Here is an 8592-nt window from a genome sequence, read left to right as displayed (position 1 = left end):
TCCCCAAGTTTCACGCACGTTGTTGCAGATGGCAGGATTTCCTCTTTCTCCCAGCTGAATAAGTCCCTTTTATGGTATGTATATATCACCTCTCCTTTATCCATTGACAGGCATGCCTGTTGTTTCCATATCTTGGCTACTGTGATTATGTTACAACTTAGTCCCGCTAATTGCAAAGCCTTCGCAGTCTGCTATGCCACACTGCTTCTGGAACTCAGTCCTCTCGTCCACGAAAGGAAGGAGCTGAACTAGATGAGACAGCCACACGTTCTCAGCGGGGAACCATACAGGATCCAAATCCAATGCAATGTGCTCCTTTGTTTTTCTATTTCTTTTAAAAACATTTAAAAAAAAATAACATGCCCATGCATTCCATAGAAATGTCCCAGCATTATTCACTAAGACAGGACTCTGTTTAAATCTGTTTTCCCCCTTCCATTGCTAAGTTCTAGCAATGAGTAGGGCTGTGTTCCTTTGACACAAAGAATATTTATGGCAGGATGGAAAACAGAAGCCACTTGAAATCAGAGAATTTTCTTAGTTTTTGTAAAAGATTAAACTCCTTGACATTATTATGGTAAGTACTCCAGAGGAAGAAAAAAAGAAAAAAAAACTCAGTAAGTACCTTTGAAGTCAACAGAGGGGGGTGGGAAGATTTCAGTGGAGAAGGGAAAGAGGGAGTTCTGTGTGCAGGACCTGGAGCACAGCTCTGGGACAGAGACCCAGGGCAGGGCAGCCCCAAGGCGGGCTCTAGCTGTCCTCTGGTGTAAGGGAGGCCAGCCTTACGCATCAGCTTTGCAGTTTCCCTGTGGGATGAAAGCAGACAGTGCAGGGGCTTAAAAGCATGAAAATAGATGGCTCAGATGAACTGGAGAAAACATCTTCCCTCAGTCACTCAGTCCCATATATACTCCTTTGATTGTCACGCAGCCTTAATGACTATAATACTGGATTTCTCACTTGCCTGACAGTATAAAAGCTTAGAGCAGATTTTATGTGGATTTAAAATAATAAATAAACATGATATTTCCTGCCACCAAAATTTATGGATTTAATCACACCTGCTCTACAATATTGGATGTGACTCAGACATGAGCAAAGTAATAGGGAAGCTTTATTCAAACCCATTTTCTGTTTATAATGTCTCATAAGACATACTTTCCATGGTTTTAATTTTAAAAGAATTAAATCTAAGCTACTCAAAATTCTATATTAAATGCTTCTCAGCTTCCATTAGAATTGCTAACTGATCTAAGTTCATTTGTCAATATGTCGCTGGTAGTCAGTCATGAAACAATCGTGCAGGAAGGGGTTAAGATGCACTGGACCACTAGTTCATTCTTAGGCTACAGCACCTACGTCAGAATCTTGGTTACTTCTGGGGAGGAGGCAGAGATACGGGATCAGGGATGGGCACGTAGGGTCGTGAGTGATTACGGTCAAGTTCTAAAGTCTAGACCTTAAGTGGGCAGTAGAAGTATAAGGCTTTCCTTTATTATGTATACTTCTTAACTTACATATGTGTAATGTATACTTTTTTGCATGTATCAAATACACATTATTTTGAATGTTGAAAACTTCTAGCAAGACCCAGGGTATGATTTTAATACACATCTCTAGTAGGTTTGTTTTCCTACTCTACCAGAAGGCTGTTTCACCCCTTTGTATCACTCCACAAACTTGTCACCCTCTTTACACATGCACACACGTGTACACACACACACACACAACTGTGGCGGCCTGGTGCTTCATTGAGGAACTATCATATTTCCCCCATGTATAAGAAATACCTCTTTTCGAAAAATTTGGGGTCTAAAAACTGGGTGCGTTTTATACAGTGGTTGTAGATTTTTTTACTTGCATTTCCCACTTTTTCACGCTTGTTTTTGCACTTATTGTTGAGACATTGATTCGTCATCAGATACAGATAAGGGCAAGCTAATGGTGGGAGAGTTTTGACAGTGATAAGGAATTGTATGAATTTTATGATGAATAAAACTTGAGTTCAATAATTTTTTGTAATACATTTTTTTTTCTTCACATTTCGGGCCCCAAATTTAAGGTGTGTCTTATATATGGGGAAATATGGTAAGCACAATGATTATACTCCAATCACTACATCTACCAAACTGCTTGCTTCTGACCTTTATTTTTTCCCTCTCTTCTGCTGCCATGGATAAAGTATATAGTAAAACCTGTCTCCTCAATCACACCAAACATTTCCCCATATCAGCCTCCAGGAACACGCTAGTATCTCCACCCCACTCAAACAACCGCCCATGACCTCAGGTCCCCCGAAACTATTTCTCTTTTTCTTCTCAGCGGATCTTCTCTCTACAAACCCGTCTATCTTCACAGCCTGCATTTTCTCGTCTCCTAGTTGCTCCTGGCCCGCTTGTGTTCGCACCGCTGAAACCACTCACATCGAGTTTCTTTTCCAACCACCTCGACCAGTGTTTTCTCTCCTGATCGTTTCTCTGGGTAATCTGAAAGGCTGGACTGCCTGTGGAAATCTTCCAAGGGCCCACTTATACTCTGTAATCCTTCCTTAAATGATCATCTCCCATCTCTGGTTTCATAGTACCTGTTTCTGATGACCCCCAATTATATAACTCTACATCTGAGCTCTCATATTTCTCCTGAATCATACATACAGATGCCTTCTTGGCATCTCCACATGAATATGTAATATAGCTCTCAAACTCAACATATCTAAAACCTAACTCCAGCTTCCACTCCAAACTGTTTCATATCTTGTTTTTTCCTTCACAGCAAGTAGCACCACCTCCAACAACCTTAGTCGCTTAACACAGAAGCCAAGGGACCATACTTTATTTTTCTCTTTTTCCCCTTCAATACCCAAATCTTCAAGTTCTGACAAGTTTATCTCCTAAGCACACTCAAAGACTGTCAGCTCTGTTCCGTTTCTCCTTCTACCATTTTAACTCAGTCATCACCATATTTTGGTTTAGCCCCTGCAGTAGGGGTTCAACAGGTCTCTTGCTTTCATTGTTACATCCTCATAATCACCCTCAGCATAGCAATCAGAGATACTGCTCATATCATAAATCAGGTCACATCTCCGTCACCAGCAAGGCCTCCTGATCTGCTCCTGACCATCTCTGCAACTCCATTCCAACCACTCTTCCCTGCTGTGTTTTCAGGTTCCTCATCATGTTAAACTTTTCTTACCTGTAGGTCTTCACTCTTACTGTTTTCTCCATCTGGCATGATTGACTCCTAATCATTGTAGGGCCACTTCACCTTGTCATGTCCTCATCTGGTCACAAATGTCTTCTCCTAAAAGAGGACACACTTTGCCACAGCATGTAACGTGGGGGGAGTTTGGGGTTGAAGTAAAACCCTAGCCAGTGCCTTTAGGAAGGCAACAAAGTTCAGTTCAGCCCACCAGGAAGCAAGCATTGCTCAGGGCTGAGCCGTTGTATGGCCGCAGCCAGCAGTCAGAGCTGAAAGCACATAGCTCCCGGCCCAGTGGGTCCTGCAATATTAATCAGACTTCTATTCATGGGACATGAATTCTATCACACAACAAAGCCTAACAATAGCAATTATGGAAAGGGTAGCAGTTAGTAGGCACGTGACTTCCAGGGACACACACCAGATCTTCAGTGTAGAGCAGCTGTAAAATTTCAGACCTCAGTTTCTGTGGAAAACTAAACAAACAAACAAAAAATAGTTGGAAGATAAGCAAGAACAGACAGGAGTTGAACGGACTGTATTGGAGAGTTACAGCCTCCTGGGCTGGTCAACATTTAAACCCATTTTTAGGATTAGATGATGACATTCTCATTAATATAATGCTCACTGTTGGTTTGAAAATATTTATTTTTTGGCCCTGGCCGGTTGGCTCAGCAGTAGAGCATCAGCCCTATATGTGGAAGTCCCAGGTTCGATTCCCATTCAGGGCACACACACAGGAGAAACAACCATCTGATTTTCTACCCTTCCACCTCTTCTTCTCTCTTCTCTCTTCTTTCTTCTCTCTTCTCTCTTCTCTCTTCTCTCTTCTCTCTTCTCTCTCTCTCTCTCTCTCTGTCTTCTCATCTCCTCTTGCAGCCATGGCTTGAATGAGCAAGTTGGCACTGGGCACTGAGGATAGCTCCATGGCCTCCACCTCAGATGCTAAAATAGTTCAGTTGCCAGCAACAGAGCAGCAGCTCCACATTGGCAGAGCATCACCCCCTAGTGGGTTTTCTGGGTGGATCCCAGTCAGGGCACATGTGGTAGTCTGTCTCTGTCTCCCTGCTTCACTTAATAATATATATATATATATTTACTTTTTGATTAATATTTTATTTACTCTTTCCTTATTTTCTTTCTTTACCTCTCTACATGTATTGCCTCAATCATAATATGGGTATTGTAATCATTGTTATCTTATAAATTCTTTTGGGAATTAAATGACAAAAGGTTAAAAGTATGTAACATTTAGTATAGTACCTGACACATAACCCTCAATATGTGGTTATTATAATTATTAATATCAATATCAATTCCATACAGGTTATAAATACCAGCTGTCACTTTGATAAGCCTGCATTAGGCTTTATGCCAATCCAACTATTTACCTAGGTTTTATTTGCTACTTTTTAATGCACAAAGCTAATGGGTATATTTTTACTAGCTTCATTTTTTTTTAAAGCGTTGTCTGTTTTATTGTCCATTAATTTATAATTTGCCCTAGACATGTTGGAAACATTTATAATTAATGGCAACATTAAATTCCTGTTTGTTCTTTCCACAAAAGGATAAATACAAGTGTCCACATTTCAAACTAACAAACATTTATGGACTGCCTTCTGTGAACCATTGAAGTTACTACAGTGTCAAAGAAAGAGTTCCTACCCTAAAGGAGCATGGAAGGAAAGCCACAAAATAAAGTGTGATACATGTAATCGATTAGGAAAATGTACAAGGTACAATGGGACAAAACTAAGGGGCATTTAGTACAGTCTGGAGCTGAAGAAAAGAATTGGTGGAAATGCAGCAAAGGGACTGAGCAGTGAGAATGAGCAGGAATGTGCACATAAAAAAAATCCAAGCATTTCTAGAGAGAAAAGCATCATGGATAAACTAACAGATGCAAGAAATCAAATTGTATATGCCAGGAGACATAACTAGATCAATACTATTTAAGCATAAAATATAAGGTCAGGGGTCAAGAACAATGAGGCTAGATTTAAAGGCAGATGCAGTAAGATATGAATAGAATCAAAAGGTCCAAATTAGATGCTACTACAACTACCAGAAAAGACTATGGTGAATGCTGAAGCTAGGGTTGAGATGTCAGAAGTGGAGAGGAAGGCATAGATTAAATATTCGTCATTTATTCACTTATTCCTCAAATATTTATTGAGCATCAGAGACTGGGCTAGCCTCTGAATGTATATGCCAAATTCCTGTCCCCATGGCTACTGCCAAAGTCCATAGTTAAGGTGTCCGATAAACATTAAGTGAGCAGAAGAAAGCAGTGCAGACTGGCTCTGAATTTCTGGGTGGGCAACTGGATAGATGTGGTCCATTCCCTGAGATCAGTAATTCCGGGAAAAGAGAGGAACAACGACGAGTTCAGTAATGAACACGTTGAATTGGAGGCCCTTAAATCATGACATTTAAAAAATAATCCCAGTACTGAACTTTGCCAAAAATACAAAGAAGTACATTAATCCTAAATGAATAGCAACAAGGTATCTGCTAAACTAAGAACCTGCTGGGCACAGCTCTTGGCTGTAAACAGATACAACTCTCCAGGGCCGAACTGAACCTGCAGAGTTTCATTTAAGGTTACACTGATATTGATGGCAATAAAAAAGATGCTTTACTTAAAAATGGCAAGATTGTAATTTAAAACAAGGCCCCCTGAGTCCCTGGCAGCTTGCATGGTAGTGACCCAGTGTGATACAAGGAAAGGCTTGGTTCTTGTGTGTAGGCTGCACCCAGACCAGATTAGGTGGTTGCATTGGGACAACTTTGCGCATTCATTAACATTTTTCTGCTCCAACAAGTTTTCTCCAAAGTATGATTTTTGTTATTTTGGTCCCAGCTATTTTCAAGGATGTTGTTTGAATCCTTTGAGTTTAGGAATTTGCTTGCTATAGTTCAAAGATCATTGTCTTCCTCTGGGCCTCATTTTTCTGATCAGCAGAATTTTTTAACCTAGTTTCTTCACGGAAAGAGAAGTAGATACAAAGGGGAAGAAAGCACATGGTAAATTGGTTCAAACCGTTCATAAAGTGCTTTCTAATGTGAAAATGGCTAAGCACAGATTGAAGAATAACATTTTATATTTTGATGGTAAAGAAGCCAGTTACAAAAATAATTATATTAACTGATACAGCAATACAAAAATATAGAATGTCAAGAGTATTCCTCACATACATTTTTAACAGCCAAATCAACCACACTGAACATACTTAACATACTAATGTCTTTTACCAAATTGAGACAGCAATACAATTAAAAAGAAAAAATATAACCACTGAATTACTGAAAGTAAGAGAGTTAATTATCTCAAAGATAACTTCTAACTAAGAAGATCCACTATTCTAAATCAATATTTTGGGATTCAACTAATCTTTCTTAATTATTACCTTGATGTTTAAGATGATGTTAAGATGATGTCTTAAATGCTATTTACACTTAAAATGTTTTACTTTTTAATTATGCAAAAATAATACATTCATAAATGTTTCTAATGTTAAATGCCAAGTTGTATTTGTCACCCTCTGTGCATCTCAGGTGCATTTATCATATTTTAGCCATTCATTTATTTATTCATTGATTTAAATATTTATTGAGCATATGCTACATATCTAGCACTTAAAAGGCACTGATAAAAGGGAAACATAACTCACAGTTTCTTCCTTTTCCTTTGTATTCTGGTTGGTGAGCAAATTATTACATGGTGTTTACCATGTGCCTCACTAGTCTCATAAACACTCTTCTTAGATTAACTCATGTAAACCCTGCAATAACCCTGAAAGGTTAGGACTATTGTCATCTTATTTCATATAAAATGAAGTGCCAAGAGGTTAAGCAACTTCTCTAAGATCACACAACTAGTAAGTTGTTTTCAGATATAAGAAAGAACAGAGAAAATTTACAGTGCAATATGTTAGTGTGTTTTCATACATAATTTCAAAAAAAATACAAATGAAGAAAGTGAAGTCAGATATTTAGATGATTTGACTTGCCAAGAGTTTGTCTCCAAGAACATCTCCGAAAGGGGAATGTGGATTAGCTGGCAAGCAGGAAGTGGGGCGTGGAAACAGAAAGAGCCTGCTAGGAACAGCTAGGAAGCCTGGTTTTTGTAAGGGTTGGGGAAGGGGTAACCACTGTCCTAGTCTCTCTCTTGTCTATATTTTAGATAAGTCTAACATTTATTTATTAGAAGAACCATTGAAGAACATAGCAGACAGTTTTGCTGGGGGATTGTTTGTTTGTTTGTTTGTTTGTTTGTTTGCTTTTGTATTTTTCCGAAGCTAGAAACGGGGAAGCAGTCAGACAGACTCCTGCATGCGCCTGACAGGGATCCACCCGACATGCCCACCAGGGGGCGATGCTCTGCCCATCTTGGGGCATCGCTCTGCCACAATCAGAGCCATTCTAGTGCCTGAGGCAGAGGCCACAGAGCCATCCCCAGCGCCCGGGCCATCTTTGCTCCAATGGAGCCTTGGCTGCGGGAGGGGAAGAGAGAGACAGAGAGGAAGGGGGGGGGGGTGTGGAGAAGCAAATGGGAGCTTCTCCTGTGGGCCCCGGTCGGGAATCAAATCTGGGACTCTGCATGCCAGGCCGACGCTCTACCACTGAGCCAACCGGCCAGGGCCCAGTTTTGCTGTTTTGACTTTTATAAAATGCTTCATTGCTAACTACTTATAAAGCAGTTTTATCTAATATGTTAATATTTTTCATATGATGGTCATTGTTTGACTTTCCAGCTGTTGTTCTATGAATGTTTCCTACCGCAAACTTCTAAATCCCAGAAAAAATATAACTTGAGATACAACCTTAGTTTTCGAGGAAATCACGACCACATTGCCACCTAGTGGATCTTAACCGCAACTTCCATGGTTGACAAATTGTAATTCAAATATCTTCAGCCCATAGTCCTATAAAATTTCTATTTTTACAAAAATCTGTTTTTACACTGGTTGCTTGGAATATGTGACTCCTTTTAACATACAAATGATATCATTGTTAGGTTTCTCTCTTTGTTCTCAAAATTGTTTATCCCATAATGTGTTTTGAAAGAACCCTTCCCAGTTCTGTTGACCATAATTGTAGTCACAGTTTCATGGGGTCTTCTTGCATTGCGCCTCGTGTTTCTTCTGCTTTTTCCTGTTTTGATAGTCCGTCAGAAAATGCCTGCCGTCCAGCCTCCCACTCCCGCCGGCGTTGGGAAGAAATGGAACATCACGGGTATCACCCTTTCTCTGAACCTCCTGCTGGTTCCCGGTGCTAGAGATGAGGTCACAGGCAGGCCCAGCCTCTGCCCCGCCCCCAGCTCAACTCAGGCAGCGTGCTGTGAAACTCCTCTTCTTCTGCCTGTGGGAGTCCATTCCGACCTCCGCC

The sequence above is a fragment of the Saccopteryx bilineata genome, chromosome 12, assembly GCF_036850765.1.
Source record: "Saccopteryx bilineata isolate mSacBil1 chromosome 12, mSacBil1_pri_phased_curated, whole genome shotgun sequence".
Taxonomy (NCBI): Eukaryota; Metazoa; Chordata; class Mammalia; order Chiroptera; family Emballonuridae; genus Saccopteryx; species Saccopteryx bilineata.
The sequence above is the reverse complement of the archived record's forward strand: the minus strand, read 5'-3'. Positions refer to the sequence as shown.